Raw genomic sequence first — 26,401 nt, forward strand, 5'->3', positions numbered from 1 at the left:
TATAAATGCAGTTACGCAAACTGTTGTTTAGACTGGCAAGATTCTGTCTATAGTTTAAGAATAATAAAAGTAACTACTCGTAAGAAACTCTACATGTCAGTCTTGGGTCTTGGGGCCTGACAGTTTGCCAATATAACATACCAACAGTTTTTAAGAGAAGTAGAAATTTAAGCTATAGAAAAGGAATAGAGGGATTAACAGGCTCTTGAATAGCCTATAATTTGCTCCAGTCAATGGGCCATTAATAGCATACAGATCACCCACCCCTTCTAGGAACCCCCAAATCAGTTTATGTGACCCAGAAAACTTACTCTGAGCTCCATTTAAGAAAGAAAGAAACCTGTCTTTACAACATGTCTGAAATCCATCCACATCCGTGCCAAATGTGGCTAAAGACATACCTGTGGGAGCTTTAAAGATTTGTTTTTTTTAAAATAAATTGGGCGAAGAATCTTTCGGTCTCTCTCTTTCTCCCCCTCCTCTCTCTCTTTTGGCCGAGGATTTACTACAATTGAAAAAAAACTGGGGCAGAATTTAGCACAATTTGCAGATTTGGGACAGAAAGAAACTTCAGGCTTTGTGAAAACTGGAAGGGGATGAATCCAACTTAAAAGTCCATAGAAGTTAGAGACCTTGAACAATTTGCTTTTTTTTTTTTTTTTTAAAGTGAAGATTCATGATGGGGCTCTTTTTTCATTGATAAACTCTTGTTTAGACTCTGAATACTTACTAAATTTAGCCAATTTCGGCAAATGGGAATTTTGCTCATCTGCTTTTCATAACCATTTTTCATGATGGGTAGGTCTTTTAAATTTTTTAAAAGACCTACTGGGGGAGGGACGCAGTGTGGATAGTACATTTATGCACTATTTATTGAATACTTAATAGTTTTTCTATTGCCCTTCCTTCTCTAGTATCCTTAATTACTTTTAAAATAGGAAATAATTAAATAGTACTTTTTTTACCCATAAACGCTTTAATCATTATGTAGAACTGGACTTTTATAGCCATTAAAGAAAATTGAGCTACTTGCCTAATCTGTTACCATACTGAACCTTGTGGGTTCGGTACAAAACCTTAAAATGTTACTGTGCTCCTCAACAAATAATGCTGTCCATCATTTGTCATTTTTATGGCTATTCAAATAGCGTGACTTAATCAAATGAAAAAAAACTCCAAGCACCTATTTGAAAACTTATCTTGGTCAGTAAGCCACTCCTACCCAGTCACATGACCTTTAAACCACCACCCCGGGTCACATGATTGTCAAGCCACTCCCCACCTGGTCACATGGCCGGTAAGCCACTCCTACCCAGTCACATGACCATCAAGCCACACCCACAAAATAGACCATGCCCACAGCGTGGCAGTAAAAATCTTGGCAGCCTATCACTGTTTGAAACCCTTCAGATCTATGGTGGGTTTTTTTTACCCCTAATTCTTTAAATTGCACCCCAAAAATCAAAGAGGACAAACACAGATTCTGACATGGCTTGTTGTTGTGAGCCGCTCTGAGTCTTCGGAGAGAGGTAGCATACAAATCTAATTAATAATAATAATAATAATAATAATAATAATAATAATAATAATTGTTCTGTCGGGCTCTCTGGTAGACTCCTCCCAAAAATTCACAGGTACAAATTTCAGACACACACACGTTTGAAAATTCAAAACAAGGTTCTTTATAACGAAAATTCACTTAAACTTAGCCCTCTTTTGGTATAGCAAAGAGCACTCATCTCCAAACAAACTGGTAATTTGTACAAGTCCCTTATCAGTTCTGAGATACTTAGCTTGCAGCTGTGAGGCAATTCACAGTCTTTCTTCTTTCACAAAGTGAAACACACTTTGCTCTGGTTTAATTTCAAAGCGGGGAAAAATCAGCCCACAAAGGTCGAAGTCAGCAAGGCAGGCACGAAACACAACGATCAGATAATCCTCCACAATGGCCAAACCCACAGGCTGCTATTTATAGCAGCCTCACTAATGACCACAGCCCCACCCAACCACAGGTGGCCTCATTTTCTTTGATAATAATCTCTCAGTTGTTGCTCCCTATGCATCGCTCTCCGCATGCGTGGCTGTATCATTAACTCTTGTTCCGAATCCAAGGAGGAGACAGATAATTAATCTTCTTCTGAGCTGTCTGCCCCACTCTCCTCCCTGTCACTCATGTCTTCTTGGTCAGAGGAGCCTTCATCAGCAGATTCCACCGGGGGCAAAACAGGCCTGCAGCATGTGGATGTCTCCCCCACATCCACAGTCCTTGGGGCAGGAGCTGGGCCAGAGCTAACCACAACAAATAATAATAATAATAATAATAATAATAATAATAATAATAATAATGGCTGTCTCTCTAGTTGATTTTGAAATTGTAGCAATGAAAGACTAAGTTCAAACGAAAGACAGGCAGCCTGGAAAATTAAAGCAGATGAATGCACAGAGACAGGCAGACAGACAGACAGACGGACAGACAGCTGAACGAAAATGAAAACACCCAACTTCTGAAATTACAGCGCAGAAGAAACAAACTGCTCGTTTCCTTATTAATGAGACGTTCTGCTGAGCGAGTTGCGTTCATAAATCCCTAATGAGGATTTTAAACACATTAAAACTTCTTTAATGCAAAGTGTTTGCTTTTTTTGTTTCCATTCAACAACAAGCCAATAATTCTATGCCTCTAAATGACACTATTAACTGTCAGGGTATGCTTTATTTGACAATCGCTTCATTCAAATACAGTATATTTAAAAAAAAAACCCCCTAATTAATTTGACTGTCGCGAATCGCTTTTACGAAGGTCTCGTTTGCCTCTCGCAGAAATGTGTACGGTAGGTCGATGGAGGGAGGGGGGTAGTTTTAGTTTTTGGAATTCACGGCAATAAAATCTAGGCCTTTTTGTCATTTGTTACTGTAATAAAATACCCCGCCTACTCCAGCCTATAATTAATATTTTTTAAATGTTCTTACTAATAAATACTAAGAATGCTTGGCTGCATAGCTAGAGGTATCACAAGCAGGAAGAGGGAGATTGTGATCCCGCTGTATAGAGCGCTGGCAGTACCACATTTGGAATAATATCGTGTTCAGTTCTGGAGACCTCACCTACAAAAAGAGATGGATCCAATTGAACGGGTCCAAAAATGGTGGAGCAGAAATGGATGGGGAAGAAATGGAGAAATTAGTTCATATTGTGAAATATGTTGGGGGTGATCATTCTTTAACCAATAGATATATGATCTTCTTCTTCTTGTTCTTCTTGTTCTTGTTCTTCTCCTCCTCCTCCTCTTCTCCTCCTTCCTCTTCCTCCTCCTTCCCCTCTTCTTCTTCTTCTTCCTCCTCTTCTTCCTCTTCCTCCTCCTTCCTCTTCCTCCTCTCCTCCTTCTCTTCCTCTTCCTCTTCTTCCTCTTCCTTCTCTCCTCCTTTTCTTCCGCTTCTTCTTCTTCCTCTTCTTCTTCCACCTCTTCTTTTTCATCTTCCTCCTCCTTCCTCTTCCTCTTCCTTCTCTTCTGCTTCTTCTTCCACCTCCTCTTCTTCCTCTTCCTCCTCCTTCCTCTTCCTTCTCTCCTCCTTCTCCTCCTCCTCTTCTTCTTCTTCTTCCTCCTCCTCTTCCTCCTCCTCCTCTCCTCCTCCTCCTCTTCCTCTTCCTCCTCTTCTTCCTCCCCCTCCTCCTTCTCCTCCTCTTCTTCCTCCCCCTCCTTCCTCTTCCTTCTCTCCTCCTCCTCCTCCTCCTTCTCCTTGTTGTGAGCCACTCTGAATCTTCAGAAAGGGGTGGCATACAAATCTAGTTAATACTACTAATACTACTAATACTGCTAATACTATTAATACTACTAATACTACTACTACTACTACTACTACTAATAATAATAATAATAATAATAATAATAATAATAATAATAATTTCATTACTGTCACTTTAAGCAAGATTCTTTGCTCAGCTATCTACAAGACCAATGCAACAATGACTAAAAAGTGTTACTTAGCAAGAAGCTCTATCTGTGTGCATTGAAGGGCTACCAACATTTTTACTACCCCACTGTGGGCATGGCTTATGTAGGACGCCCACAATTTTCTTTCAACATCTTTCAGTGCAAATTGGGTGCTCTGGGGTGGAGCTCCATTTTCACTTCCCCACTGCGTCCCCCCCCACCTCCCCATCCAGGCCGTAGCCCACCCTTGTCTGTGTGCTTGAAATTGTCCAAAGTACCTTCAATCTCAGACTTGGTTTTTAGAAGCTGCGCTCGGCCAATCAGCAAAGAGCCATTTTGCAGTATCTCCATATACGTGTATAAAGGGCATATGCCTCCTGGGCATCATAATTACTTCAAGATGACCTCCATATTGCTGTCCGTAATCAGTTCCCCTCCCAATCTGAAATTTGTTAGATGGTTAATGGCATGATACAGAGGGATGGAGGACCATTAGTCGAGACTGGTCCAAGGGAATGGAATGTTTGGAAGAAGAAATATCGGCGACAGGTGCTAGGAGATGGTTGCTAGGAAAGAGGGAATGTAATTAATGAGCAAAAGAGGGGAGTTGTCTCGGCAGAAGCTGAATCCGCATCCTAGCTACAAGAAGGGGTCAGATGCTGCACGAATCCCAGTTAGGTCCCACAAAGTGGGTCGTCTCCTGGTCCCGTCAACTAAACAATGCTGCTTGGCGGGACCCAGGGGAAGAGCCTTCTCTGTGGCGGCTCCGGCCCTCTGGAACCAACTGCAGAACATAAGAATGCAGTCAAAAAAGAAGAAAAAACTTCCTCCCTTGTCCAGCACATTAAAAAAAACAGGGCATGAAATTGACTTTGAAAAAACTAAATTACTTTCCAAAACAGAAAATGTATACAAAAGAATTATCATGGAAGCCATAGAGATAGAAAAACACCCCCTCAGCATGAACAAACGAGATGACACGTCCCACCTACCAGAGATTTGGAAACCAGCCTTAAACAAAAAAAACATATCATAATCATCACCATGTCAATCGTTGAACTAAATGTGATTCCACCAACCAATCAAATCATTAAAACATAGCCAACCAATCTATTTGCTACATTCAAACCAAAACTCCAACCCCACCACTATATATAAGGAACAAATGGCAGTTGCAAACAAACTATATTTACAGCAGCACGAAGCTTATAACTTGACTGAAACGTCACATAGACACTCAAAATATTACACGGGGCAAAACCCGAACTCAGAACAATCTACATATATATATATATATATACAGATACATATATATCTATATTTACAGCAGCACGAAGCTTATAACTTCAGCCTGATGATGGTGAATGTGATTTCACAAAAACGTCGCATAGACACTCAAAATATTACACAGGGCAAAAACCGAACTCAGAACAATCTACATACATATACCCGTGAAAATGTACGAAAACACATATATATATATGTGTGTGTGTGTGTGTTTTTTTTATGTCGGATGAATGCACAGAGACAGACAGCTAAAAAAACATTTGACATATATATATATATATATATATATATATATATATATATATATATATATATATATATGACGGTCTTGGTATATTCGGGTTTCTTCCCGTGTAGGATTTGGAAATTTCTGGCGACGTTTCGACGAGGTCTCACTCGTCATCTTCAGGCTGGTGTTTCTGTCCTTGATCTCAGGCGAACACTATATATATATATACACACACATAGTAAAATACATGATGAAGGTTATAGAGGAGATACTCATAGTAAAATATATCTATGAAAGAATAGAAAAGAAGATATAGTAATAGAACATATCAATGAAAGAATAGAAGAAGAGATATAGGAATAGAAGAAAGGTACAGGAGATATAGGAGAGCAATAGGACAGGGGACGGAAGGCACTCTAGTGCACTTGTACTCGCCCCTTACTGATCTCTTAGGAATCTGGAGAGGTCAACCATAGACAATCTAAGGGTAAAGTGTTGGGGGTTTGGGGATGACATTATGGAGTCCGGTAATGAGTTCTCCGAAGAAAGTCTTTTTAAAGTCCTAACCAGGGGATAAAATAATGTGCTGGCTAGCCAGATGAATACCTGGTAAGTAGATTCTTTTCCCTATTTTTCTCCCCAAAATCTAAGGTGTGTCTTATACTCCGTCGCGTCTTATACTCTGAAAAATACAGTAGGTGTGTTGGATACTCTAGTTATTTCTAAAGATGGTAATTGTCGAACAAACCAATGAAAGATCTACCCAAACATTGACAGTGCTCTACCATGTGGACCTTGTGTTGATAGGACCCAACCCATTTATCTCACTCTATGCAGCCAGCATCCCAGAGTCCTTCTGAAGAAGATGGTACCTGAAGAGCCCATTCAAAATAATAATAATAATAATTAATAATAATTTATTAGTTTTGTGTGCCGCCCATCTCCGAAGACTTGGGGAGGCTCACAACATAGCAATAGTACAGTACATTACAAATCTAATTGTTGTGGTTAGCTCTGCCCCTGCTCCTGCCCCAAGGACTGTGGATGTGGGGGAGACATTCACATGCTGCAGGCCTGTTTTGCCCCCGGTGGAATCTGATGATGAAGGCTCCTCTGACCAAGAAGACATGAGTGACAGGGAGGAGGAGAGTGGGGCAGACAGCTCAGAAGGAGATCAATTCTCTAGCTCCTCCTTGGATTCAGAACAAGAGTTAATGATACAGCCACACATGCGGAGAGCGATGCGTAGGCAGCAACAACTGAGAGATTATTATCAAAGAAAATGAGGCCACCTGTGGTTGGGTGGGGCTGTGGTCATTAGTGAGGCTGCTATAAAGAGCAGCCTGTGGGTTTGGCCATTGTGGAGGATTATCTGATCGTTGTGTTTCGTGCCTGCTTTACTGACTTTGACTTTTTGTGTGCTGATTTTTCCATGCTTTGAAATTAAACCAGAGCAAAGTGTGTTTCACTTTGTGAAAGAAGAAGGACTGTGAATTGCCTCACAGCTGCAAGCTAAGTATCACAGAACTGATAAGGGACTTGTACAAATTACCAGTTTGTTTGGAGACGAGTGCTCTTTGCTATACCAAAAGAGGGCTTGGTTGAAGTGAATTTTCATTATAAAGAACATTGTTTTGAATTTTCAAACGTGTGTGTGTGTCTGAAATTTGTACCTGTGAATTTTGGGGAGGATTCTACCAGAGAGCCCGACAGAACATCTAATATTAAAATTTAAAAAGTTAATTAAAAAACATTAATATAATGTAATCAGTATCATAATATCATCAATTACGCAATCACACACACTCAACCCAATTTATCGTACTATAGAGGTCAGAAAAACAGCAAGGGGGGTGGTAATCATCCCCACACCTGTCAACAGAGGTGAGTCTTCAACATTTTACGGAAGGCGAGGAGGGTGGGGGCTGCTCGAATCTCTGGAGAAAGTTGATTCCAGAGGAGCGGGGCCACCACAGAGAAGGCTCTTTCCCTGGGCCCCGCCAACCAACATTGTTTAGTTGACGGGACCCGGAGAAGGCCAACTCTGCTGAGATGCAAACGAGATTTCCTTCCAGCTCGGTTTTCCTAGGTAATCACCGAATTTTTGAGAGCGGCTTTGAAAAGGACCCGCTCCCTCTCTCTATATATACATTTGGAGCGATTGGCTGTAGCTTCTGAATCTGCTGCAGGAAGCTTGGGCAAACAGGCGGGAGATGAAACAAAGAAAGGCCTAATTGCCATGCAAAGCACAGCAACTCCGAGATGTGATGAGGAACGTGACCGGTCTGGATGAAATTTCCAAATATGACCAGCCAAGCATTACAGAGAAAAAGAAGGTCCAGTCGAAGCAAATAGCAGCCAGAAAGGAAAGGGGGGAATGGCTCTCCCTTGCTTCCCTTTGCTCTCTCTCCCTCCCTGCACATTTTGGAGCCGAGTGAAAAATACAAATAAATCCTCCCCACTCTCCCTCTTTCTCCTCTCTCTCTCTCTTTCTTTCTCTCTCTCTCTGTGTGAGTGCTTGCACGGGTGGATTAATTCACCAAAGATATGGCAAGGAGGGGGTGTTGAAAAAAAGGAGGAAAGAAAGAAGAAAGAAAAAGAAAAAAGAAGAGAAAGAAAGAAGAGAAAGTGGAGAGAGAAAGAGAAAGAAAGGAGAGAGATAGAGAAAGAAAGGAGAGAGAAAGAAAGAGAGGTGTGTGTGTATGTGTGTGTGAGAGAGAGAGACACAGAGAGAGAACAAGCAAGCATGGTTTATAGAAAAAACTGCTAATTAGATACAATCATTCACTATTATTTTTATGCCAGTACTTCTGTGTCATTAAATATAAAGGGCACATACAGTTGGCTCTGTCACACTGTTCCACACCTCCTTCCTTCCTTCCTTCCTCCTTCCTTCCTTCCTCCTTCCTTCCATCCATCCTTCCTTCCTTCCTTCCTCCCTCCTTCCTTCCATCCTTCCTTCCTTCCTTTCCTCCCTCTCTTCCCTCTCCTTCCTTTCCTTCTTTCTTTCCTTCCTTCCTCCTTTCCACCCTCTCTCCCTCCCTCCCTCCCTCCTTGCCTCCCTTCCTCTCTTCCCTTTCCTTCCTTCTTCCTCCCTCCCTCACTTCCTCTCTTCCCTCTCCTCCCCCCTTCCCCTCTTCCTTCCCCTTCCTTCCTCCCCTCTCCTTCCCTCCTTCCCTCCCTGCCTCCTTCCCTCCCTCTCTCCTTCCCTCCCTTCCTTCTTATCCCACCTGGGAGGAATCAACTTGCAGTGAAGAACAAACCGTAGCAGGGCATTTGGGACCCAGGGGGGAGGACACCCAATTGGAGCCCTGGGAGACCCCTTTGTCAAGCACAGCTTGGGTGGGTGGTAGAGAATAAGACCGACTTGAATGGAAAATGTGATGTGAAGGCATGAAAAAAAGAAAGAAAGTGTCCTGAATAGATTCTACCACCGTGAACTTGAAAAGAGAGACAAACTGAAATCAATAATGAACTGCTTGATCCTACTTGCCACACTTACAAGAGCTTAGATATTTTTGTTTGAAGGATGAAAGTTGCCCATCAAAGTTGGATAATGTGCCCAGTCTACTACTACTCTCTCTCTCTCCCTCTTTCTCTCTCTCTCACACACATTTTGTCTCTCTTTCCTTCTCTCTCTCTCTTTCTCTCTTTCTCACTCATTCTTTCTATTTCTCCTTCATTTTTCATTTCTTTCTCTCTCTCTCTCTCTTTCTTTTGCTCTCATTCTCTCTTTCCTTCTCTCCATTCCTCCCTCACTCTTTTTTCTCTTTTGCAACTCTCTCTCTCTTCTTTTCTCTCATCCCTTACTCTTTCTCACTCTCTTTCTCCCTCCCTCCCTCATTTTTCCTTTATTTCTGTCTCTATTCCTCCCTTCCTCTCCCTTTCTCACTCTTTTTATTTCTCTCTTTTTCCTTCTCTCCCTTTCTCTCTCACTCTTTCTCTTTCTCACTCTAATCCCTTGTCTCTATTTCATCCCTCTTTTCTCTCCCTCTTTGTGCTAGTGAATGCATCAAGGTGTTACTGGAATGCTTCTCAGTTAGCTCTCATTACTACACCATTTTGCATACATTTTATTCCAAATACAGTGGTACCTCTACTTACAAACTTAAGTAGAAAAGTTTGTAAGAAGAAGCATAGGAATCAATGTAAAAGCAAATAATGCGTGCAATTGGGGAAACCACAGGGAGGGTGGAGGCCCTGTTTCCTCCCAGGAGATTCCTAGAGAGGCCCCACGGAGGCTTCTCTCTGCCTTTTCCGACCCTGTTTCCTCCCAACAGATTCCTAGAGAGCCCCCACAGAGGTTTCTCTCTGCATTTTCCGACCCTGTTTCCTCCCAGGAGATTCCTGGAGAGATCCCACGGACGGTTCTCCCTGCCTTTTCTGGCCCTGTTTCCTCCCAGGAGATTCCTAGAGAGGCCCCACGGAGGCTTCTCCTTGCCTTTTGTGGCCCTGTTTCCTCCCAGGAGATTCCTAGAGAGGCCCCACAGAGGCTTCTCCATGCCTTTTCCGGCCCTGTTTCCTCCCAGGAGATTTCTAGAGAGGCCCCATGGAGGCTTCTCCTTGCCTTTTCTGGCCCTGTTTCCTCCCAGGAGATCCCTAGAGAGGCCCCACAGAGGCTTCTCCTTGCCTTTTCTGGCCCTGTTTCCTCCCAGGAGATTCCTAGAGAGGCCCCACAGAGGCTTCTCCCTGCGTTTTCCGGCCCTGTTTCCTCCCAGGAGATTCCTAGAGAGGTCCTACGGAGGCTTCTCCTTGCCTTTTCTGGCCCTGTTTCCTCCCAAGAGATTCTAGAGAGGCCCCAGGGAGGCTTCTCCCCACCTTTTCCGGTTACAATTGTGGAGGCTCAGGTTTATAAGTGGAAAATTGTTCTTGAGAAGAGGCAAAGAAATCTTGAACACCCGGTTCTTATCTAGAAAAGTTCATAAGTAGAAGTGTTTGTAGGTCGAGGTACCCCTGTATGCTTGTGTTGGAATACATATACCCTGCTGGCAGATTCTGACACCCTCCCTTCCTCTCTCTGTCTCTCTTATTTTCTCTCTCTTTCTCTCTGCCTTTTCTGTCATCAAGAGCCAAACATGCCTCGGGGTGAAGATTTAGAGAATCTGCCACGTGGGACTTTATCTCCTTCTCCAAGTTGAGAGGCCAAACACTTCATGCGCAAACACACTTCATCAGCCCAGTCGAAAGGACAAGTTATCACTGCCGAACACTATTGTTCTTAATTGCCACAATACTGAATACTTTGCCACATCTATTTTATCCCTTTTCCTTTATTCATCTTTAAGGGAAGCTTATTGTCCTTCTGATTTGAGGTTTGTTACATAACAGAGGGGTTTTCTTTGAGGGGCTACCACAAAAAAGAGGGGATTAAGCTATTCTCCAAAACCCCAGAAGGCAGGATAAGAAGCAATAGAAAATAGAATAGGAATAGAATAGAATAGAAATAGAATAGAAATAAAGTAGAGTAGAGTAGAGTAGAATAGATTAGGAATAGGAATAGAATACAATTAGAATAGAATAGAATAGGAATAGAATACAATTAGAATAGAATAGAATAGGAATAGAATACAATTAGAATAGAATAGAATAGGAATAGAATACAATTAGAATAGAATAGAAATAGAGTAGAGTAGAGTAGAGAAATAGAGTAGAGTAGAGTAGAGTAGAGTAGAATAGGAATAGGAATAGAATTGGAATAGGAATATAAATATAAATATAAAAAGAATTGGAATAGAATAGAATAGGAATAGAATACAATTAGAATAGAATTGAAATAGAGTAGAATAGAATAGAATAGGAATAGAATTAGAATAGGATAGCAATAGAATACAATTAGAATAGAATGGAATGAAATGAAATGGAATGGAATAGAATAGAATAGAATAGAATAGGAATTCTTTATTGGCCAAGTGTGATTCGACACAAGGAATTTGTCTTTGGTGCAGATGCTCTCAGTGTACATAAAAGAAAATATGCATTTGTCAAGAATCATGTAGTACAACACTTAATGATTGTCGTAGGGATGAAGCAGTGAAGAAACAATCGATATTAATATAAATCTGCTTGTTGTTACAAGCAACAAGTTACAGTCATACAGTCATAAGTGGGAGGAAATGGGTGATAGGAATGATGAGAAAAAACTAGTTGTAATAGTAGTGCACACTCAGGAAAAAGTTTGACAGTGTTGAGGGAATTGTAGGGTTGCTTAAGATTTTTATTCATATTGATTGTTTCCTCATTGCTTATTTGACCCCTATAATCATTAAGTGTTGTATCTCATGATTCTTGACATGTATCTTTTTAAAAATTGTACACTGAGAGCATAGTCACCAAAGACAAATTCCCTGTGTGTCCAATCACACTTGGCCAATAAAGAATTCTATCTATCTTCTATCTATCTACCAACTAGTCCACCAAACCACCAACCAACCCAGGGACACCCCCCCCACCTCATCTTTAATAATCTCTCGCAAAATAATGGTCATTAGAGCTAACCTTTTAACTGCAACTAATTCCAACAGGCCAGAAGTTAAGATATAGTTGAGAGAGAGAATGAGAGGGGACATATTTTTCATTTTCATCAAATCTTCCCATGTGATAAATGTAGATTGCACCTTGGAGTTAGGGTCACTTTTAATGATTCCACTTTATTTAAGACTGAAAACATTAATTCCCTAACCTTTGTCTTTGTTTCAAAGATAGATAAGATGAAAGATGGATTCTGAATATCTCAGAAATGAAAGCCCATGGACTGGAGCACGGGGTTACTTTTCTCCCTGACAGGAATATGTTAGAAAACTATTATTTTTGAAATGGATTGCAATATATATATATATATATATATGGTACCAAAAATTACCTAACCTGCTGGAATGAATTTCCTGACCTGTGTGTAGCTGTATTAAAGGTATAATTTATTGCAATCTAACCGAACTTGCATCAATTAGACAGGCTAAATTAAAGGGCGCGTCACTAATAAATTTTACGCTAAACATATTCCTTATAGTAAGTCAGCTTAAAAAAAAAGGTTTAACCCTAGAAATGGGACTTCAAAATACTGTGGAATTTCTACACCGGAATATAGAAATATCATGAAACTTAGATGCAAAGGAAGTCATATTAAAATCCTGGTCCAATATGGGTTGAAATAGCCATCTGTACTCAGTTCTAAAGTTAATAGCTGTGTGGATTCCCCCAGTTAGAAATCAGAAATTTCTGCAAATCTCACAAAAACAGTGTAAACACTAGTAACTCCTTGAAGTCACTGCATGTTTTTCCCCACTGGATCCTGGAGCTGTCCAAAGCATACTTTTCACTTCTCCGGCCTTTGATCTTAAACAATGGAGAACTCCAAAGTTAAAGGAAGGCCGAGATTTCTTAAAAGCTCATCAATTATAATATAGCAGTAAAAGCAGTTAGAAATGCTACACATCAATGAGAAGGAGGAGGAGGAAGGAGAAGAAGAAGAAGAAGAAGAAGAAGAAGAAGAAGAAGAAGAAGAAGAGAAGAAGAAGAGAAGAAGAGGAGGAGGAGAGGGAGGGGGAGGAAGAGGAAGAAGGAGAAAGAGAAGGAGGAGGAGAAGAAGAGGAAGAAAGAAGAAGAAGAAGAAGAAGGAGAAGAGGGAGAAGAAGAAGAAGAAGAAGAAGAAGAAGAAGAAGAAGAAGAAGAAGAAGAAGAACAAGAACAAGAAGAACAAGAACAAGAACAAAAAACAAAGAAAGAAAGAAACAGTCCTGACCATGACCAATAGATAGCAGATTAGATTGGGTTGAACTAGAAGACCTCCAAGGTCCCTTCCAAATCTATTATTTGATTCTATTCTAAAAAGAAGCTATAGCCCAACCTACCAAAATCTTAAAGGTCAGACTAGAAATAAAAACTAAAACAAAGAAGATACAGCCGGAACATGTAGCTTCTTCCCCGTTTGTTTTCCAGCTGAAACCCATTCAAGCATGTTTGGACTTTAGAATTTAACACCTTAATTTTGCATCATCAACCAGTTTTGACCCGTCCTACATCTCCTGTGTGTGCCTCAGCTACTTGGCCTGAGATCAGAAGAATGATGGTTTCTGGCATCCATCCATGGACAGATGGAGTTCCATCGTCCAAACTCAAGGTGCTTTGAGCGTTTAGCGCAAGAGTTGTTTATTGCAACTCCCTGGTCACTCGAGGCTGCAAAATTGGCAGGTTACTAATTCGTGGTCTGCGTTTACAGAAGAAGCCCACCCCGTCTGAGCTTCTGAGAAAAACCCACAGCCACAAGTGATACCTGTTTTATTTTCTTTGCCTGGGAAAAAAAAAAAGGACAAAAGGATTAAAAACAAACTCACTGTCAGTTTGGTTCATTAACCTATAACTGTACAAAAGCCAGTGTCAATTAAATGGCCACATCCGACGTGTGTAAAGATAATTACCAGGCAAAGGAGATGTAAGGATGTCCATAAAGGCAGTCAAATGTGACCTATTAAATCAAGCTCGAGCTTTTTAAGGGTCACAAAGCTCATTTGTGGGGCCAAGGCCTTCATAGCTCTAAGCGATCTACCCTGGTTTCCTGGGGCATTATTTTCCACAATAACGTCTCTCTTTTCCTTCATTTCATGTTTCTGGTTCACTCATGAAGATGCACGTTTCAATTTGTTCTTTTTGGGGGTCTTCTACGACGTATTTAAATATAGGTGTCATACGACATACGACAACCACTTAAAGTTGGCCTTCTCCGGGTCCCGTTGACTAAACAATGTCGTTTGGCGGCCCCAGGGGAAGAGCCTTCTCTGTGGCGGCCCTGGCCCTCTGGAACTAACTCCCCCCGGAGATTAGAACTTCCCCCACCCTCCCTGTCTTTCGTAAACTACTCAAGACTCATTTATGCCACCAGGCATGGGGGAGTTGAGATATTCCTTCCCCCTAGGCCATTACAAGTTATGCATGGTATGTTTGTGTGTATGTTTGGTTTTATTATAAGGGTTTTTAGTTGTTTTATTAATTGGATTTCTACATGCTGTTTTTATCATTGTTGTTAGTCGCCCCGAGTCTGCGGAGAGGGGCGGCATACAAATCCAATCAATCAATCAATCAATATGAGCCAGCCGTGTGCAGCAGCTGCCAAAAAAGCCAACATAATTCTAGGCTGCATTAACAGAGGGATGGAATCAAGATCATACAAAGTGTTAATACCACTGTATAAGGCCACACTTGGAATCCTGCATTCAGTTTTGGTCACCACGATGTAAAAAGGATGTTGAGACTCTAGAAAAAGTGCAGAGAAGAGCGACAAAGATGATTAGGGGACTGGAGGCTAAAACATACGAAGAACGGTTGCAGGAATTGGGCATGGCTAGTTTAATGAAAAGAAGGACCAGGGGAGACAGGATAGCAGTCTTCCAATATCTCAGGGGTTGCCCCAAAGAAGAAGGAGTCAACCTATTCTCCAAAGCACCTGAGGGTAGAACAAGAAGCAGCGGGTGGAAACTCAACAAGGAGACTTAATTATACTTCATAAAATCATATACCAAAATGTCCTACCTGTTAACGACTACTTCACCTTCAACCGCAACAACACACGAGCACAAAATCGATTTAAACTAAATGTCAAATACGACTTCAGCAACAGAGTAATCAACGCCTGGAATGCACTACCTGATTCTGTGGTTTCTAATCCTAACCCCAAAACCTTTAACCTTAGACTATTTACAATTGATCTCTCCTCCTTTCTAAGAGGTCTTTAAGGGGCGTGCATAAGCGCACCGTTGTGCCTACCGTCCCTGTCCTATTGTTTACTTTTTATCATTACTTATCAAATGTTTAACATGTACAAATTATCACCCTATAATTGTTTGACAAATAAATAAATAAAATAAAATAAATAAATAAACTTAGAACTTTTCTGATAAGCCAACATATCAGTGGTATAGTTCAAAAGTAGATAGCAAATAATTATTTCTCTGTATAGGTGTATATACACACACACACACTGAAATATACACCTAACATTTTGGTTGTGTAGATCCAAGGTGTGTTGCCGCAGAATGGACTCTGAACTTTGTACAGCAGGATTTTTTTATCCCCTTGGGCAACTTGCGGTACAGGACAAATATCACTTAGGTTAATTTAATCTCCAGCAATTCTGATTGCATCCCTTAAGGCAACGTTTAGATGGGAGTTTGTTACAGTATTTTGCAAATCAAATTAAAGACTCTCGTGTTAATAGATTTTAGAATGAGCTGACACACATTTTGCTCAGAGTCAGCCTCCCTGTGGACCAGGAGCATGGCTCTTAATGGAGCAAAACATGGGAAAGATTTAACTCTACCTGCCCTCCACCGAAGGAAGATTTTAAAAAGAAGAAGAAAAGAAATAGTAATACAAACACACAAGTACTAGGTAGCATAGACCAGTGTTTCCCAACCTTGGCCACTTGAAGATATCTGGACTTCAACTCCCAGAATTCCCCAGCCAGCATTCGCTGGCTGGGGAATTCTGGGAGTTGAAGTCCAAATATCTTCAAGTGGCCAAGGTTGGGAAACACTGGCCTAGACAACTGATAGCAAGTTGGCATTGTTCATTAGAAAAAGTGAGTTCTACCAAGTTGGAACAATTAACGACTGGAAGCAACTTAGAACTAAGGAGAAATTTCCTGGCAGTCAGAACGATTGATTGGTGGAACAGAAGTTGCCTCCAGAAGTTGTGAATGCCCCAAAATTGGAAGTTTTTAAGCAGATGTTGGAGAACCATTTGTCTGAAGTAGTGTAGGGTTTCCTGCCTAAGTAGGAGGTTGGACTAGAAGACCTCCAAGGTCCCATCCGAGTGTTGTTGTTGTTGTTGTTGTTGTTGTTGTTGTTGTTCTTCTTCTTCTTCTTCTTCTTCTTCTTCTTCTTCTTCTTCTTCTTCTTCTTCTTCTTCTTCTTCTTCTTCATCTTCTTCATCTTCTTCTTCCTCCTCCTCCTCCTCCTCTTATAGAAACATAGAAACATAGAAGTCTGACGGCAGAAAAAGACCTCATGGTCCATCTAGTCTGCCCTTATACTATCTCCTGTATTTTATCTTAGGATGGATATATGTTTATTCTAGGCATGTTTAAATTCAGTGACTGTGGATTTACCAACCACGTCTGCTGGAAGTTTGTTCCAAGGATCTACTACTCTTTCAGTAAAATAATATTTTCTCACGTTGCTTTTGATCTTTCCCCCAACTAACCTCAGATTGTGTCCCCTTGTTCTTGTGTTCACTTTCCTATTAAAAACACTTCCCTCCTGGACCTTATTTAACCCTTTAACATATTTAAATGTTTCGATCATGTCCCCCCTTTTCCTTCTGTCCTCCAGACTCTTCCCCTTCTCCTCTTGCTCTTTTTCTTCCTCCTCCTTCTTCCTCCTCCTCTTCCTCCTCCTCCTCGTCTTCTCCCCTTCCTCCTCTCCTCCTCCTCCTCCTCCTTATTATTGTTGTTATTGTTGCTGCTGCTATTATTTATTTATTATTATTATTATTATTATTATTATTATTATTATTATTATTATTATCTATAATAAACATCCCCCTGGCACAGATGCCACAACTGCAGGTATTTTAGCCTGAATCTGGCTGCAAATCCTGTTTAACACCTTTATTGTTCTACGTGGATTCACCCGGGTGCTTTCATCAAGGGAATGGCTCTTGTCTCCTTATTTGAATGGATGTTCCCACGAAAGGAGCCCTTTAGATCACACTTTTCATGCTCTTCCGCGAAAGGCTCGCGCTCAGCTTGAATTTGCTTTGCTTTAAGCAGGTAATAAATACAGAACGGCCTTCCCTTCCATCTGTATATATATTTTAATCGAATGTAATCATTTAACCCGGGCTCTGTAAACAGATTAGTAATAGAAAATGTGTCATAACAATTCCTTACGGCCGGATGAATTATCATTATTGTTTGGGCAGTGAAAATCCCCACCGCTATCTCAAATTATCTTCCTTTTTAGCAGGGTGCAATGTGTGAATCATTTCCATAATTATACCTGAGAGTGGGGTGGGTTCCTACTTAGCGCCCTAAGTTAGGGAGATCACTGGCTCCCTACCGGTTCGCACCAACCCACGTCTCGCGGTGGCGCCTCGTGGGTGCATACACGCTTCATGTGCGCACATGCGCAGTGCCCCCCCCAAAAAATCAGGGAGAAAAAAGCTGAAAGTAAGATGGTGAGTAGATGCACAGGGCCGGAAACTTGGCTTCTGTTTATGCTCAGAAGAAAAAATAAATTTAAAAAAAATTAAAAAAAATACAGTGGTACCTCTACCTAAGACCGCCACTACTTACGAACTTTTCTAGATAAGGAAATAAGATAAGAACAGGGTGTTCAAGATTTTTTTGCCTCTTCTCAAGAACCATTTTCCACTTACAAACCTGAGCTTCTGAAACTGTAACTGGAAAAGGCAGGGAGAAGCCTCCGTGGGGCCTCTCTTATGTCCTGGGAGGAAACAGGGCTGGAAAAGGCAGGGAGAAGCCTCCGTGGGGCCTCTCTAGGAATCTCCTATGAGGAAACAGGGCTGGAAAAGGCAGGGAGAACCGTCCGTGGGATCTCTCTAGGTATCTCCTGGGAGGAAACAGGGCCAGAAAAGGCAGGTAGAAGCCTTCGTGGGGCCTCTCTAGGAATCTCCTGGGAGGAAACAGGACTGGAAAAGGCAGGGAGAAGCCTCCGTGGGGCCTCTCTAGGAATCTCCTGGAAGGAAACAGGGCCTCCACCCTCCCTGTGGTTTCCCCAATTGCACACCTTATTTGCTTTGACATTGATTCCTATGGGAAAAAATTGCTTCTTCTTACAAACTTTTCTACTGAAAAACCTGGTCACGGAACTAATTAAATTCACAAGTAGAGGGACTACTGTAACCTTTGATGGTTCTCTCCTGCTTTTGTAGGGCACCTTATACAATAATCGTGCAAGCCCTGCGAGGAAATGAATTACTTTCCACAATGCTCTACGCGGAAGTAGAAATCTGCCAGCATTTTGGGTGTCGTTGTGCTAATTCATCCACCAAGGGACAATATGCGTGTCACCGTGCTTTCTAATTTACATGCAGGAGACAACGGCGCCTGTGTCTTCTCCTCTTATCACGATTTGCTTTCCTTCCCAGCCTTGGCTTTGCCTTTGCAGTTCCTGATGTAAATGCTAATGCTCGTGTCAAATCAAGATTAATTCGATTTGCATCCTCTTTGTTCTAATGATGTATTTCATTTCTGCTGCCCAGGCAAGTTTCGTTTTAAATCACATCTGTATTTTGCCATAATAATGACAAACATTTCGCAGCTCGGGAAGAAAGGAAGAAAGAAGGGGTAATCTTCAAAAGGTTTCTGCTTGGCCTGTCAAGAAGGAGGGAGGGAAGAAGGGAGAGAAAGAAGGAAGGAAGGAAGGAAGGAAGACATGAAGAATGGAGGAGGGAGAGAGGGAAGGAGGAAAGAAGGAAGACATGGAGAAAGGAAGGAAGGAGGGTGGGAGGGAGGAAAGAAGGGAGAGAAGGAGGAAAGAAGGAAGGAAGGAGGGAGGGAGGAAAGAAGGGAGAGAAGGAGGAAGGAAAGAAGGAAGGAAGGAAGGAACACATGAATAATGGAGGAGGGAGAAAGGGAAAGAGAGAGGGAAGGAGGAAGGAAGGAAGACATGGAGAAAGGAAGGAAGGAAGGAGGGAGGGAGGAAAGAAGGAAGCAAGGAAGACATTAAGAAAGAAAGGAAGAAAGGAGGGAGGGAAGAAGGAAGTTAAACATGGAGAAAGGAAGACATGCAGGAATGAAGGAAGATATGAAGGAATGGAGGAAGGAGATAGGGAAAAAGGGAGGGAGAGAGGGAGAGAGGAAGGAAGGAAGACATGGAGTGAAGGAAGACATGAAGGAATGGAGGAGGGAGAAAGGGAAAAAGGGAGAGAGGGAAGGAGGAAGGAAGGAAGACATGGAGAAAGAAAGGAAGGAAGGAAGGAAGGAGGAAAGAAGGAAGGAGGAAAGAAGGAAGGAAGGAAAGAAGGAAAGAAGGAAAGAAGGAAGGAAGGAAGACATGGAGAAAGAAAGGAACACCCTTCAACCACTTACTCATACCCTAGTCATCACATATTGCAATGTACTACACAGCATGATGGGTCCCTTCCGGTTCACACTGATTTACCCAAAATGATAGTCTTCTTCTCCTTCATCATCATCTATTTCTTCTTCTTCTTCTTCCTCCTCCTCCTCCTCTCCTTACTACTACTACTACTACTACTACTACTACTACTACTACTACTACTACTACTACTTTGGGGAATTTTTACCCAGAGAGAAGAGAGAAAGGAAAACCAAGATCTCCGGTGGAATCTGTCACTCCTCATCAGAGGGCGGATTTAGAATAACCTAGATAGAAGCCGGTCTGCTGGGGGATTTTTTTCCCCTCCCAAAGCAGGAAGGTCAACCTCAGAACAGCTTGGAGGTCGCTGGTTTAAATCTCAGCTAATCCTCTTTGTCAGTCTAAGGGCTGTGATCGGAGGGGCTTGTAGCCACCGGAAACATTTCCTTGAAGTTTAAAGTCATCATTAACCTTCGGCAAAAAGCAGACAAAAGGCTTTGAAGGGGTGACGGTGATGGTAAAAAAAACGACACTGGTAACGACTTGGGATAATTGGTTGAGTGTGTTTGTTGTTAGAATTAACCGGAACACCAACTAATGCGGAGAGAGAGGGAGAGAGAGAGAGCAGTGTTCTTTTGACAACAGAAAATTAGATGGCAATTAATAAACTTTAGTCATCATCATGATCAGATTAACCGGTCAATCTGGGAAATGATCTTTTCAATTAATCTGCCTCTCTCTAACAATAAGCAGCGTGCTGCGTTCACCAGCAACAGCGGATATGTATTCAAGCATGAGCAGCCCTTAATGCAAGAGGCGAAAACGTATCAAGTTGCCAGAATTGGGGAGGTCTAGTTTAATGAAAGGAAGGACCAGGGGTGACATTAACAGGTCAACCGAGTCGGAAGGGACCTTGTAGGTCATCTAGTCTAACCCCCTCTTATCCAAGCAGGAGAATGAAGTGGAGAGAGGAAAGAAAAAGGAAGAAAGCGGGTGAACAGTGCAGTCAGGTGGTAGGGAAAGCAAGTAGGATGCTTGGCTGCATAGCTAGAGGTATAACAAGCAGAAAGAGGGAGATTATGATCCCGCTATATAGAGCGCTGGTGAGACCCCATTTGGAATAATACTGTATTCAGTTCTGGAGACCTGACCTACAGAAAGATATGGACAAAATTGAACGGGTCCAAAGACGGGCTACAAGAATGGTGGAAGGTCTTAAGCATAAAACATATCAGGAAAGACTTAATAACTCCATCTGTATAGTCTGGAGGACAGAAGGAAAAGGGGGGACATGATCGAAACATTTAAACATGTCAAAGGGTTAAATAAGGTTCAGGAGGGAAGTGTTCTTAATAGGAAAGTGAACACAAGAACAAGGGGACACAATCTGAAGTTAGTTGGGGGAAAGATCAAAAGCAACATGAGAAAATATTATTTGACTGAAAGAGTAGTAGATCCTTGGAACAAACTTCCAGCAGACGTAGTAGATAAATCCACAGTAACTGAATTTAAATATGCCTGGGATAAACATATATCCATCGTAAGATAAAATACAGGAAATAGTATAAGGGCAGACTAGATGGACCATGAGGTCTTTTTCTGCCGTCAGTCTTCTATGTTTCTATGTCTAGAATTATTTTGCCTGTAATTTTGAGAAGCTCTTGGCTGAGCAGATGTGACAGCATCCATCTCCCATCTTTTCTTCTACCTCCTGAAGCCTCAGTTTCTGAGTTAATTGGCACAATTCTGGTCACTTCCTCATGGCATGGTTGAAGAGAAAATAATCATTTTTTCCCCATCTCCTTGTCTTGCAGTGAAGCAAGTGGGTTTCTTACTTAGCTCTGACATCTTGTTAAACTGGAGTCTTTGGAGGCCATAACAACTATTCCATGGGATCTCTTGTTATATTTTCTTACTACCTGGTAATTGGGATGTGAGGGGGCAATGGAGGGGCCTGAAAGCTAAAGGGACCCCAGGAATAGATGGTGTCCTGGCCTTTTAGGATGTTTCTACAGATATAATTGATTAGAAAGTCACCTATCTGGAATGGTCTGAGCAAAGAAACATTGAATACATGATTTCATTTTTTCATTTGTCCAATGCACAAATACATAGGAAGAAAAATAGACATGTAGTAATATATATAAGGGTAAAACTGAACTTAGAGGAGTGGATATAAGAAAGAAAGAAAATATATATGATAAGTGAGAGAAAGGAAAGACAATTGGACAGGGGACGAAAGGCACACCAGTGCACTTATGTATGCCCCTTATTGGCCTCTTAGGAACCTGGAGAGGTCAATCGTGGAGAGTCTAAGGGAGAAGTGTTGGAGGTTAGGGGTTGACACAATTGAGTCCGGTAATGAGTTCCACGCTTCGATAACTCGATTGTTGAAATCATATTTTTTACAGTCAAGTTTGGAGCGGTTCGTATTGAGTTTGAATCTGTTGCGTGCTCTTGTGTTGTTGCAGTTGAAGCTGAAGTAGTCATTGACCGGTAGGACGTTGCAGCATATGATCTTGTGGGCAATACTCAAATCGTGTTTTAGGCGCCGTAGTTCTAGACTTTCTAGGCCCAGGATTGTTAGTCTATTTTCATAGGATATTCTGTTTCGAGTGGAGGAGTGATGGTGCAATGGTCATACCAGTGGTGAGTTGCTAAGGGTTCAGCCTGGTTTGGGAAAACTGGTAGTAGTAGTGACTGAAGGCTCCCCTAACCCACTCGGACATAGAAACATAGAAGATTGACAGCAGAAAAAGACCTCATGGTCCATCTAGTCTGCCCTTATACAATTTCCTGTATTTTATCTTAGGATGGATCTATGTTTATCCCGGGCATGTTTCAATTCAATTACTGTGGATTTACCGACCATGTCTGCTGGAAGTTTGTTCCAAGCATCTACTGCTCTTTCAGTCAAATAATATTTTCTCACGTGGCTTCTGCTCTTTCCCCCAACTAACCTCAGATTTTGCCCCCTTGTTCTTGTGCTCACTTCCCTATTAAAATCTCTTCCCTCCTGGACCTTATTTAACCCTTTAACGTATTTAAATGTTTTGATCATGTCCCCCCCTTTCCCTTCTGTCCTCCAGACTATACAGATTGAGTTCATGAAGTCTTTCCTGATAGGTTTCATGCTTAAGACCAAATGTGGCAAGTTTAAGACTTGTGGACTTCAACTCCCAGAATTCTCTAGCCAGCTATACTGGCTGGAGAATTCTGGGAGTTGAAGTCCATATTAAAAACATTTCCCTCCTGGACCTTATTTAACCCTTTCTTATTTAGATCATTCGTAATTGATTCTTTAGGTATTTTGGCTACACTATATTTGGAGGTTAGGACGATCTGGACCTTATTTAACCCTTCGACATATTTAAATGTTTCGATCATGTCCCCCCTTTTCCTTCTGTCCTCCAGCCTATACAGATTGAGTTCGTGAAGTCTTTCCTGATACGTTTTATGCTTAAGACCTTCCACCATTCTTGTAGCCTGTCTTTAGACCCGTTCAATTTGGTCAATCTCTTTTTGTAGGCGAGGTCTCCAGAACTGGACACAGTATTATTCCAAATGGGGTAACATGTCTTGTGCCCCCACTCACAAACTTATCATGTTGCCCACTCAGGTAGTGCTTTATTTCACCGTCTCTTTTCAATAAAACCGTTCAGAAGAACCAAAAAGAACAACCCAGTCAAACCATGTTTGAACAGCTCAAACAGCTGTACCAAAGAATAAAGCAGAATAAAACAGATGAGCTATGTATTGTCGGGGGGGGCAGGGAAACCAATTGAGGCCACCAAGTGTTGTGGTTAGCTCTGGCCCAGCTCCTGCCCCAAGGACTGTGGATGTGGGGGAGACATCCAAATGCTGCAGGCCTGCTTTGCTCCCTGTGGAATCGGCTGATGAAGGCTCCTCTGACCAAGAAGACATGAGTGGCAGGGAGGAGGAGAGTGTGGCAGACAGCTCAGAAGGAGATCAATTATCTAGCTCCTCCTTGGATTCAGAACAAGAGTTAATGATACAGCCACCCATGCGGAGAGCGATGTATAGGCAGCAACAACTGAGAGATTGTTATCAAAGAAAATGAGGCCACCTGTGGTTGGGTGGGGCTGTGGCAATTAGTGAGGCTGCTATAAATAGCAGCCTGTGGGTTTGGCCATTGTGGAGGATTATCTGATCGTTGTGTTTCGTGACTGCTTTACTGACTTTTTGTGTGCTGATTTTTCCCCGCTTTGAAACTAAACCAGAGCAAAGTGTGTTTCACTTTGTGAAAGAAGAAGGACTGTGAATTGCCTCACAGCTGCAAGCTAAGTATCACAGAACTGATAAGGGACTTGTACAAATTACCAGTTTGTTTGGAGATGAGTGCTCTTTGCTATACCAAAAGAGGGCTTAGTTTAAGTGAATTTTCATTATAGAGAATATTGCTTTGAATTTTCAAACGTGTGTGTGTCCGAAATTTTCTCTGTGCATTTGTGGGAGGATTCTATCAGAGAGCCCGACAGAACACCAAGAAGGTAGAACTGCCTTCCGAAGTCTCTTCCTAGCCCTTAAATTTGACATTAATTTACCTACTTGATTTCGGAGTGGTTGAGAATGGCTGATATTTCTCTCCCCGGGGGTAGCGAGCGAGAAGTCAAGTGTTATTCGCTATATCAGTTACACTGGGAAAATCCCCTCCACTCTATTTTTTATATAATGCGCTATCTGCAGAAAGGCAGATAAGAATTTGATTTAACATCCAATTAAAAGCCGTCATTGAAAAATTACTTCAAATAAACCTCTTTTTTATTTTCTTTAATCAGTCTTCCATCCAAGTCTTCCTTGGACCTACTGAACCAAATACCGGCCTCTCATGAATTTTGATTAAAAAAAATATTTCGAGTCTATTTCTAATTTAAGCAGATTTTTTTCGGGAGGGGGGTGGGGGTTTGTTGTTGCACAGTTTGATAGAAATTTAATAAATCTGCAAATCCACACCAGCATCATTTATCATCTCTCTCTCTCTTTTTTCCCCCCTCCTCCTCCACAAGACCGGGCTATTATGGCTTGGCAGTAAATTACGAGGCAGCCAGCAAACCAAAACTTTTCAGTCTGATACCGCCGAAGAGATATAATCACCTGCATTGAACCATATAATTATAGGCGAATATGAAACTGTGAAACATTAGGTCCCTGTTTTGAATATATAATGGGCAGCCTTTGAGAGGCAGCAAAGATTTCTGGCTGAACTAATATAGTTCAGTTTACCGTCGTATTGAACAATTTGCCTTTAATGAAAACGACAGCAAAGCGTTATAAAGAGAGGGGGAGAAATGATTAGCGGAATTTCCCTCGAGTGGTGACAAACAAATCGCAAAAGCAACTCGTCATCCTTCAGGATTGCGGTTTAGCGATTGTTTCTTCTGACGAAACCGTGGCGGTAATTGCACATTTATTTTCTTGGGGTGCTTAATAATAATAATAATAATAATAATAATATTTTATTGGATTTGTATGCTGCCCCTCTCCGCAGACTCGGGGCGGCATACTATACACTGGACGCTGGGCTGCCAAATTTTTTATTGCCATGCTGCGGGCGTGGCTTATATTGTGGGTGCGGCTTGATGGCCACATGACCGGGTAGGAGTGGCTTGACGGTCATGTGACCAGACGGGGAGTGGCTTGACAATCATGTGAACAGGGGGGTGGCTTAAAGGTCATGTGACTGGGTGGGATTTGCATTATCGACCAAAATAGGTGCTTGGACTCTTTTTCAGTTGATGAAGTCCCATAGTATTTGAATAGCCACAAAAGGGATGAGTGATACGCAGCGTTATTTGTGGAGGAGCACAGGAACACTTGAAGATTTTGGACTGAACCCACAAGGTTAAGTAGGATAACAGATTAGGTGAGTAGCTCAATTTTTTTTCATTGCTATAAAAGTTCAGTTCTAGTTAATGATTAAAATGATTAAACTATTTAATTATTTAATACTATTTAATTATTTTCTACTTTAAAAGTAATTAAGGATCACACTAAGGTACTAGAGAAGGAAAGACAATAAAAAAACTATTAAGTATTCAATAAATAGTGCATAAGCTTACTACCCCCCCCCCCCTCCGTGGGGGCAGCAACCTATTATTGGAGACAGCGCTGGAAATCAGGTAAGATGGGAAGAGAGGGGAAGAGTGAAGAGAGGAGAAAGGAGAGAGAGATAGGAGGGAGAAAGGAATGGAGAGAGGAGAGAGGGGGAGAGAGGGAGGGAGAGAGGAGGGAAAGAGGGAGGGAGAGGATGGAAGAGGGAGAGAGAGAGGAGAGTGCGAAGGATAGAGTGAGAGGAGAGAAAGAGAGGAGACAGAGGGGGAGGGCGGATGGAAGAGGGAGAGAGAGGGAGGGACAAAGGGAGAGGAGAGTGGGAGGGAGGGAGAGAGAGAGGAAAGAGGACAGAGGGAGGTAAAGGGAGTGAGGAGAGGGAGGGAGGGAGAGAGAGAGAAAAGAGAGGAGGGAGAGAGAGAGGAGGGAGGGAGAAAGGAATGGAGAGAGAGAGGAGACAGAGGGGGAGGGAGGATGGAAGAGGGAGAGAGAGGAGGGACAAAGGGAGAGAGAGAGGAGAGTGGAGAGATAGAGTGAGAGAAGAGAAGGGAGGGAGAGAGAGGAAAGAGGACAGAGGGAGGTAAAGGGAGTGAAAAAAGAGAGGGAGGGAGGGAGGGAGGGAAAGAGAGAGAGAAAAGAGAGGAGGGAGAGAGAGAGAGAGAGAGATGGAGAGATCTGCATTGTGTTCCCTGACAAAATACTGCTATAACGTAGATTGCTGTGTGCAGAACAATTTGTAAATGTCTCATTAAAATGTGCTTTTTGTTCATTTTTTTTCCCTTTTTCACCTCAAACCAGGCTCATCTGCTTCCTGGCTATTTTCCGTTTCT

General features: G+C 42.0%; 1 protein-coding gene across 1 annotated transcript in view; it reads right to left on the minus strand.

Moving 5' to 3' along the window:
• Positions 1 to 26,401, minus strand: part of AFF2 (ALF transcription elongation factor 2) — a 331,886-nt gene that overhangs the window by 148,666 nt on the left and 156,819 nt on the right.

This window comes from Erythrolamprus reginae, chromosome 8, assembly GCF_031021105.1.
Source record: "Erythrolamprus reginae isolate rEryReg1 chromosome 8, rEryReg1.hap1, whole genome shotgun sequence".
Lineage (NCBI taxonomy): Eukaryota > Metazoa > Chordata > Lepidosauria > Squamata > Dipsadidae > Erythrolamprus > Erythrolamprus reginae.